The sequence below is a fragment of the Dipodomys ordii genome, unplaced genomic scaffold (assembly GCF_000151885.1).
Source record: "Dipodomys ordii isolate 6190 unplaced genomic scaffold, Dord_2.0 Scaffold29, whole genome shotgun sequence".
Classification (NCBI taxonomy): Eukaryota; Metazoa; Chordata; class Mammalia; order Rodentia; family Heteromyidae; genus Dipodomys; species Dipodomys ordii.
Window position 1 is genome coordinate 1,160,738 of NW_012267245.1, and position 9,533 is coordinate 1,170,270.

Sequence of the window (9,533 nt, forward strand, 5' to 3'; positions counted from 1 at the left end):
CCCCCCCCGGCCCCTTTCTCCATTTCTGGGCCTCCACTCGAGTCCTGGGCCTTGAACTCTAGGCCTGGACGCTGTCCCTGAGCTGCTTTTGCTCAAGGCTAGCACTCTACCACTTGAGCTATATCACTACCTCCAGCTTTTTCTGTGTCTGTGGTACTGAGGAATCGAACCCAGGGCTTCATGCATGCTAGGCCAGCACTCTACCACTGAGCCACCTTCCCCACCGCCTGAACAGGATTTCTAAGAGCAGTGGCCACTCCAATCTCTGCCTCCTGCCAACCTCCTCTGCATCTCCTGGACTCTTGAGTGACTCGGGACGAACTCGGAGCTGTTAGGTCCAGGCTGTGGTTCTGTTGAGGTGGACTCTCCCAGAGCCTGGGGCGGGCATGTGGGAGGCGTTCATGCAAAGTGTCCTTATGGAAGATTTGGCTTCTGAGCCAGTGTGGAAAGTTCCACAGCTTCCCATAATCCTAAAGGGCAGAAAGCCAACTTCACTGAAGGCTCAAGAAGAGCCAGGCGCTGGTGGCTCACGCCTATCATCCTAGCAACTCAGGAGGCTGAGATCTGAGGATCGTAGTCCAAAGCCAGCCCAGGCAGGAAAGTCTATGATACTCTTACTTCCAATGCACCACCAGAAAAAGCCAGAAGTGGTGCTGTGGCTCAAGTAGTAGAGCAATAGACTTGAACAAAAGAAGCTCAGGGACAGTGCCCAGGCCCTGAGTTCAAGTCTCAGGAAAGGCCCCCCCCCAAAAAAAAAAAAAGAAAGAAAAGGACAAGAGAGTATGAAGAAGTTGATAACAAGGCCTCTGCCCTCTGGGAGTTGTTTTCTGGAAGTTTCTTTTCTATTTTAATGTTGGTCATGGGGCTTGAACTCAGAGCCTGGGCACTGTCCCTGAGCTCTTTTGCCTCAAGCTAGCGCTCTACCACTTGAGCCACAGCACCACTTCTGTTTTTGAGTGGTTCATTGGAGATTTGAGTCTCATGGGGACTTTTTCTGTCCAAGCTGGCTTCGAACTGTGATCCTCAGATCAAAGCCTCCTGAGTAGCTAGAATGTCAGGCGTGAGCCACCTGTGCCCAGCTATCTAGAAGTTTTTGATTGTGAGGTGTAGAAGACTCTGAAGACATTGAAATGTAGCCAGACCTGGGGACAATTTTCACAGTGCAGCTATAGTTTCAGACTTAATCTTCACCCGGGCCACATCTCAGGTAGGGGCAGACATCGCCATAGCCTTGAAGCACCCCCCATTTCTGACTCAGATCTCTGTGGCTCAGAACCAAAAACAGTGGCTCATCTCCTGGCCTTTTTGTTTTTTGGGTTTTTTTGGGTCAGTTGTGGGGCTTGAACCCTGGGCCTGGGCGCTGTCCCGGAGGTCTTCAGCTCAAAGTGAACACTACCTCTTGAGCCACAGCGCCACTTCCTGTTTTCTGGTGGTTCTTTGGAGATGAGAGTCTCACTGACTTTGAACTGTGGTCCTTAGATCTCAGCCTCCTGAGTTAGCTGGGATTACAGGCGTGAGCCACGGGCGCCCGGCTCTGACCTTTGTTTTGTTGTTGATTTTTTTTTTTTTTAATTTGTGCTAGTGCTGTGGCCTGAATTTGGGAACTGGGTGATTGCCCTGAGCTTTTCTCACTTAAGGGCTCTACCGCTTGAGCGAAACCTCTGCTTCCATCTTTTTGCTTGGTTAACTGGAGCTAAGAGTTTTCACAGACTTTTCCCGTCCAGGCTGGCTTCACATCTTGATCCTCAGATCTCAGCATCCTGGGTAGCCTGGATTACAGGAGTGAGTCACTAGCACCTAGCTGTGTCCAAGTTCCTGACCCAGTTAGCTGTCCTTGGCCTTTCCTGTCTTCTCCCTGCCCTTCACAGCTTGCTCTGTCTCTGCTTCTCTGGTTCTCTCCTTCAGATTCTTCCCGTTTCTGTCACTTTGTAAATCCTCCTTCCTTTCTTGGACACTTTGTTAAGAAGTGACTTCCCTCCTAGGGGTGAAGCGCATGCGCAAGGCAGCTGGTCCCAGGGCTGATTCTAGCACGTTCACCGTGAGCTCCCCTCCCCCACCCCCTCAGCCATGCTCTTGAAGAGCAAGCTTCTTGCCTGGCCCCTCCGGATTCCAGGCTATCCCCCATAGCCCCACCCCTTGGCTTTTCTGGCTACAGGGTATAACATCACAGAAAGCTGGCAAACATGTAAAGTAGGTTTTATTGCTAATGGATAGTGCCCAGGTCCTGAATTCAAGTCCCAGGACAGGTAATGCACGTGCGCACACACACACACAGAGTCCATTAGCTTTCTTTATTAAGGCTGGCACTCTACTACTTGAGCCACAGCTCCAATTCCAGCTTTTTGCTGGTTAACTGGAAATAAGAACCTCACAGACTTACCTCCTTAGGCTGGATGTAAACCTCAGTCCTCAGATCTCAGCCTCCTGAGTAAATAGGATTAGAGGTGAGCCACCAGTGCCCAGCTTTGTCCTGTGAATATAACAAGCACCTCCCACATATCCCAGCCTGCTTAGCCCCACACCCCTTGTGGTTTTTGTTTGTTTGTTTGTTTGCCAATCCTAAGGCTTGAACTCATGGGCCTGGGCACTATCTCTGAGCTTCTTTTGCTCAAAGCTAGCTGGACTCTACCACTTGAGCCACAGTGCTACTTGTGGCTTTTTCTGTTTATGTGGTACTGAGGAATCAAATCCAGAGCTCCATGCATGCTAGCCAAGCACTCTACCACCAAACCACATCCCCCTGCTTTTCTACTTAGGCAAATTATATCAGCAGCAGCTGGATTTCTTACAGTCAGCTTAAGCCTTGATTGTGAAGTCAAAAGAAGCTATTTAATTTTTATTTCTGATTGCTTTTTTTTTTTTTCTTTTCTCTTTGTTGGTTGTGGGGCTTGAACTCAGGGCCTGGGCACTGTCTGTCCCTAAGCTCTTTTGCTCAAGGCTTGCGCTCTACCACTTTGAGCCACAGCACCACTTCCCGGTTTTCTGGTGGTTCATTGGAGATAAGAGGCTCACAGACTTCCTGCCTGGGCTGTCTCCAAACTGTGATCCTCAGATCTCAGCCTCTCCAGTAGCTAGGATTACAGGTGTGAGCCACCGGTGCCTGGCTTGATGACCTTTTTAATTTCAAAAGTGGTACATGTGCCTTTATTTATGTAGACCTCATAACAAACTTGTCTATGCTGTACAGGTAGGAATAGAACCCATGGCCTTGCACGTGCAGGGCAAGCACTCTGCCACTCAGCCACATCTCCAGCCCAACGTAACCTTTACATAAAGGACTTTATGCAACCACTGGGAACAGTATAAAAATAAACATAGTTGCCAGCTTTCTGCGGATGGTGGTGGTGTGTAGCTTTAAGCTGCTAGAACAAAAACATTTGTCATCAGAAGTTGGTGGGGGAGGGGAGAGGGGGCTTGAATCCTGAGGATCAGGCAAGCAGCGGGCACCTCAGAAGTGTGACCTGAGGAGGAGAGAAAAGCTCAGGGTTCAGGTCAGAGTGTACACGCTAGAGCCACATGCTGCTGGGGAGGGTGAGCATGCTCTGCACATGCGCTTACCCCCTAGGAATGCAGTCCAGCCCACACCTGGGCTTCCTAGCTTCCAGCCTGGGGACTGTGGTAGCCTTGCTGTGTGCCCTGGAGAGGCTGGCCATGTTGATCTGAAAATAAATCCCATTTTTTTTTTTTTTTGTTTGGCCAGTCCTGGGACACTGGGCATTATCCCTCCCTGAGCTTTTGCTCAAGGCTAGCATTCTACCACTTGAGCCAAGGGCCACTTCCAGCTTTTTCTGTATATGTGGTACTGAGGAATCGAACCCAGGGTTTCATACATGCAAGCACTCCACCACTAAGCCACCTTCCCAGCCCGCATATCAGTCTTTCATTTGGATGTTTAAAAGCTCTTGCCTATGTTTTTATAAGCTGATGAGCACTGGTGGGCAGATTTTCTCCTGCAGAGCTCAAACTACCCATTCTCAGGCAGGATAAATATATGATTGAGCTCACTTTATCAACACAGCACACGACTGGATGTCCAAACATAAGTTATATAATAGCTCAAAAGGCCTGTAAAATACTAGAGGTCTGCTAAGGTTATTAGAAGAGAATTGGGTGGGGGATCACAATTCCAATAAGCGGGTAAACAACTCCTGATAAACATGGAAAATCCAAAATTTCCAGAAATTTTACGATTAGTAATTTCAGAGCATAGGCAAGAATGTCTGTGAGATTCTTCTCTGCAGTGAGCCACCCAAAAACCAGAAGTGGAGCTGTGGCTCAAGTGGTAGAGCGCCAGCCTTGAGAGAAAAAGCTCCGAAACAGTACCTAGGTCCAGAGTTCAAGCCCCAGGACAAGCACAAAAGAAAAAAATTAGTTTTAGGGCTAGATGCATGGTTCAAATGGAAGAGTACCTACACCTAAGTTCAAACTCTTAATACTGCCAAAAAACTGTTTTAGCTTCAATATTAAAGCATTCCTAGGTATTAAGAAATATTTATTAAATGAGGGATCATTTTGTACATAGAAACTTCCTGTTGGTTCCAGTATTTATTGAGCACCTCCCTCCTGAAGTATTGTTCTGGTTTACTTCCAGTGAAAGACAAGGTGTCCCTCTGTAATCCAAGCAAGCATCTCATGGACTGGCCTCGAACTTTGATCGTCAGGTCTTAGCCTCCTGAGTAGCTATAAAGACAGGCATGAGCCACTGGTGCTCAGCTAGAATTGTTTTTGTTTTTTTTGGTCAGTTGTGGGGCTTGAACTCTGGGCCTGGCTGTTGTTCCTCAGCTCTCCAGCTCAAGGTGAGAGCGTTCTACCACTTGAGCCACAGCACCTGTAAACCTGGTGGTTTACTGAAGATAAGAGTCTCACAGATTTTCCTACCTGGGCTGGCTTTGACCCTTGATCCTCCCATCTCAGCCTCCTGAGTAGCTAGGATTGCAGGCGTGAGCCACTGGCACCCACCTCTAGAATTGTTTTTGAGATAGGGTCTCGGGCTGGCCTTCCACAGTAATCCTTTGCCTCCACTTCCCCCTAGGCTGGGATTACAGGCCTGTACCACCATGCCTGGCTTCTGATTCACTTTCTTGATGCTAACTTTGTGCATTCCTGAGGACGGGGTAAAGACACAGTTACCAGAACAGTTTTATCTCTTGCAGGTCACAGAGAGAATTCCTTCTAGATTGAAAAAAAAAAAAAAATCACCTCCAAACCCACCATGCCGTCCATCCATCTTTGTAGTGCCTATTCCGGGCATCAGCTGCCTTAAAAGTTCACTCCACACTTGAAGATCCTGCTGTACTGTGCAGTATTTTTTTCCTCCACCCTTTCTACACTCTGCCCAACGATGTGCCTTCTCAATCGACTCTACAAAGCGTGTTACGCTCGCTCTCATCCGGGAGAAAAGGTGCTGTTCCGGGAAATCTGGGTGTCTCTGAATGGGGAGACAGCGCTGACCATCTCCAGAGTGTTTCCTGCAAGACAAGCCAGCAGTCAGGAGCGAGCATGCGCAGAGCGCACTGGTGACCCACAGATTTTTTTTTTTTTTTACAGCAAGCTCTATTTTTCAGGATGAATCTCCTCTGCCGTCTTTTGGAATAAATCACTTTTTCTTGCTTTCTATGGAAATCTGGCTCCGGTGTTTGTGAAGCTCATTTTCCTAAGCACTTCTATCTCTAGATCTTGCTCTTTTTTTTGTTTTTTACACACATTGATGTTGTTATCTCAGCTTAGGTTGGATGGATAAAGGCTGCAGGGTAGCAGGAGACGCCTGAGGAGCCGGGTAAGTGCACTTTCTTAATCACTTGTAACCATTTCCATTGAGGAATGGGAAATGGGGGCCTGGGGGCGGGGCCTCCTCAGGGCCCAGCGCTGATTGGTTGTGTGGAATGATGTGGGCGGGGCCTAGGGCTGGCACCTGAGGCCTTATCTGGCTTTTGTTTAACCATGATGGCTGCCAGGGAGGCCAGGCCCAGCCCCTCTGCAGGCCGAGATGCCAGAGGAACAGTATAGAGTCCGTCCAGAACATGGAAGCCGACCTGGGCAATGTTGAGACTCTGATCTCTTTAAAAATAAAAGATGGCTGAGCAGGTGAAGGCTAACAGAGAGGAGGCAGAGAGTGTGATTCAGAGACAAAAGAAATCTAGAGATTAAAAAGCCAGGGTCAAGGAAACGCCTTGGGTGTTTCTCTAGTGGGCATCTCAAAAATTCACTGATAGAGTGGGGGCCCGATTTGTGGTGATTGCTTTTCTGTCATTTGGGGGTGTGTTGTTTTCTCGGTGCCGGGAATCGAACTCAGGGCCTCACACACACACAAGTGTGTTTTAAGAGTAATTGCTTAAAAATGAAGTCGATTTCATTTTCACCAGCTCATGGCTTTTTGTCCGGCGGCCAAGAATGGATTTCCTGTTTTGCAGTTTGTACTTTTCTATTCCTCCCAAACTCTGAACTCATTGCTTTGCTATTCTTAAGACCAAATAGAGTTTTCAAGTGCAAGTGTCTCTCCTGCTTTCGTTTTTTTTTTTATTACTGTGTTTGTGCTTGTGTGTGTGTACGCGCGTGCATGCACACGCCCAGGCCCAGGATGCTATCCCTTATTTTTTTCCCTCAAGGCTCGTGTTCTACCACTTGAACCACATCTCCACTTCTGGCTTCTTGGTGGTTCGTTGGAGATACGAGTCTCACAGACTTTCCTGCCCAAGCTGGCTTCAGCCTTCCATCCTTACCTCTCAGCTTCCTGAGTAGCTGGGATTAAAGGTGTGAGTCACCTCGCCTGGCTGTGTTGCTATTCTTAAGACCCAAAAGGAGTTTGAAGTTGAAGTGTCTCTCCTGCTTCCATTCTTCTCAATTTTTTTTCCTGCAAGTTGGGCTGAGCCTGGCAAGTTCTCCACCTCCCATTTCCGCACAAAGGGCCTGTGTAGCTGATACCATGGCATGGATGTGGAGGGCTGAGGTTGTGGAGGTCCCTAGGAGTCCATGTGAAACCCACCCAGCTCACCCCGCAGATTGGGTTTTCTGCAGACTGGTTTCAGCTAGTGTTTACTTGATTTTTTTTTGAGGGGGGGGGTTGTTTGATTTAGTTGTGGAGGGGGGGGGCTGGTGTTCTCCCTTAGACTTCTGACTCAAGGTTGGCACTCTACCCTTTGAGCCTCAGCTCCACTTTTGGCTTTTTTTGCTGGTAACTGGGGATGAGCCTCACCGACTTTCCTACCTAGGCGGGCTTGGAACCTCTGTCCTCAGATCTCAGTCTCCTGAGTATCTAGGATTACAGGCATGAGCTACCAGTGCCTGGCTGCTTGTTTGATTTGAAGAGACAGGGTCACCCTACATTGCCCAGGCTAGGCCTCGAACTACTGGACTCAAACCATCCTCTGGCCTCTGCATCCTGCGTTACTGGGACTATAGGAGTATGCTACTGTGCTTGGCTTGCTAGTGCCTCGAAGGACTGTGCGGATCTAGTCGCAGCTACACTTCCCTGAGTGTGGTCCTTGCTGTCGTGGGTTCATTAGGTGTCATTCCTGATCGGAGACACCTGTCAAGGTTCAGTGCTATTGGCCTTCCTTGTAGCCCCAGCCAAGTGGGGCTGTGGGCGGCTCTGTCCCTTCCTCATTTTCCTTTGGCCATTCAGTGGTGGTACATTGAAGGCACGGCTGTAAAATCCCAGCTCCCTCTCGCTTTGGGATTTTTTTTCTCCCCTTGGCACTGAGTGACTCAGACATAGAGAGTGAATTGGACTCCACTCATTTATCAGTTTATCCTTGGCTCGCTTTCCATTGGGTGGGGCTGCGTTGGGCAGTGTCCAATAAGAAGACAAGAATGTTGATGGCCTAGTTCTGGTAGGAGGGACAAGACGTGGAAGGGCCTGGTACTGTGCCAGCTAGGTTGTTTTGTGTATTTGTTTTTGTGGCAGTACTGGGGGCTTGAACCTAGAGCCCTGGACCCTTAGCTTTTGTTGTTGTTTTGCTTGGAACTGGTGCTCTACCACTTGAGCTACGCCTCCACTTCTGGCTTTTGGTGTTTACTTGGAGTGAAGTGTCTTAGGGACTTCCTTGCCTTGGCTGGCTTTGAATCATGATCCTCCGATCTCAGCCTCCTGGGCAGCTAGGGACCCCCCACCCCGACCCCAGCACCCGGCTCTCAGCCAGATCTCCATGGGTCTGCGTAGAGAACGGGGTGTTCTGTGAAGCTTGCCCGCAAGGCGGCCGCTCGGGCCTGGACCTGCGTGTCCCCGCAGCCCTGCTGCACCTCAGCAGAGAGAGCGAGGCAGCCCTGCGCACAGAGGGCTGAGCTGGGGTTCAGTGAACCCTCAGAACGACCGCCCCGGTGAGGGAGTAAGGACACCAACTCAGGCTTCAAGGAGAACACAATGTGTTCTTTTGTCCAGAAAGTCACCTTGCCCTTGGTTTGCCCTTGAGCTTCTAGTTTATAAATGATCATTCTTCTCCTTCCAATTCTTCTCTTCCTCCTCCCCTTCTTTTTCTTCCTCCTCTTGTTCTCCTCCTCCTCGTCTTCTTCATCTCCTTCTCTTCCTCCTCCTTCTCCTTCCCCCTCTTCTTCTTTTCTTCTTCCTCTTCCTTTTCCTCTTCTCCTCTTCCTCTTCCCCTCCTCCACTCCTCCTTCTCCTCCTTTCTCCTTCCCCTCCTCTTCTCCTCTTCCATTCCTCCTCCACTCCTTCTTCCCCTCCTCCTTTTTCTTTTCTTCTTCCTCCTCCTCCTCTTCTTGTTCTTTCCCCTTTCCCTCTTTCTCCTCCTTTCTCCTTCCCCTCCTCTTCCATTCCTCCTCCACTCCTTCTTCCCCTCCTCCTTTTTCTTTTCTTCTTCCTCCTCCTCTTCTTGTTCTTTCCCCTTTTCCTCTTTCTCCTCCTCCTCTTCCTCCTCCTCCTCCACTACTACTACTACTACTTCTTCTTCCTTCATCTCCTTTTCCTCCTTTTTTCTTTTCTTCTCTTGTTCTTCTTGTCCTTCCCCTTCCCTCCTCCTCTTCCTTTTTTCTTCTTCCTCTTTCTTTTCCTCTTCTCCTCTTCTTCTTGTTCTCCTTCTTTCCCCTTCTCCTTCCCCTCTTCCTCCTCCTCCTCTTCCTCCTCTTCCCCTCCTCCTCCTCTTCTCCTTTTCCTCCTCCTCCTCCTTTCCCCTTCCGCCTCCTTCTCCTCTTCTTTTTGTGATAGGATCTTGCTTGATTTTAAGTAGTTGTACAAAGAGCTGTCAGTTCAGCAGTCAGATTCTGAGTACTGTGCTTATGTATTTAGTCATTGTGCCAAGAAGGTTTCGATTCAACAAGTCAGATGATGAGTCCAGCTCATCTTGTTCAAGGTGACCCCTTCCACCATTCTTCTCCCCCATCTTTCCCAGCCCTTCCCGTATGTGAAGGTTACATAGATCAACTTTTTTTTTTTTTTGTCAGTCGTGGGACTTGAGCTCTCCAGCTCAAGGCGAGCGCTCTACCACTTGAGCCACAGCACCACTTCCTGTTATCTGGTGGTTTATTAGAGATAGGAGTCTCACAGTCTCTCCTGCCCGGGCTGGCTTTGAACCTCGATCCTC

At 49.1% G+C, this 9,533-nt stretch overlaps 1 protein-coding gene across 1 annotated transcript in view; it reads left to right on the top strand.

Annotated features, from left to right (window-relative positions):
- Positions 1 to 5,622, top strand: part of Atp6v0e1 (ATPase, H+ transporting, lysosomal 9kDa, V0 subunit e1) — a 41,832-nt gene extending 36,210 nt beyond the window's left edge. The window contains exon 4 of the mRNA XM_013016124.1: positions 5,154 to 5,622. The gene's annotated coding sequence lies outside the window, so the exon portion shown is untranslated. The remainder of the gene's footprint in view (positions 1 to 5,153) is intronic.
- Positions 5,623 to 9,533: the final 3,911 nt, after the last annotated feature.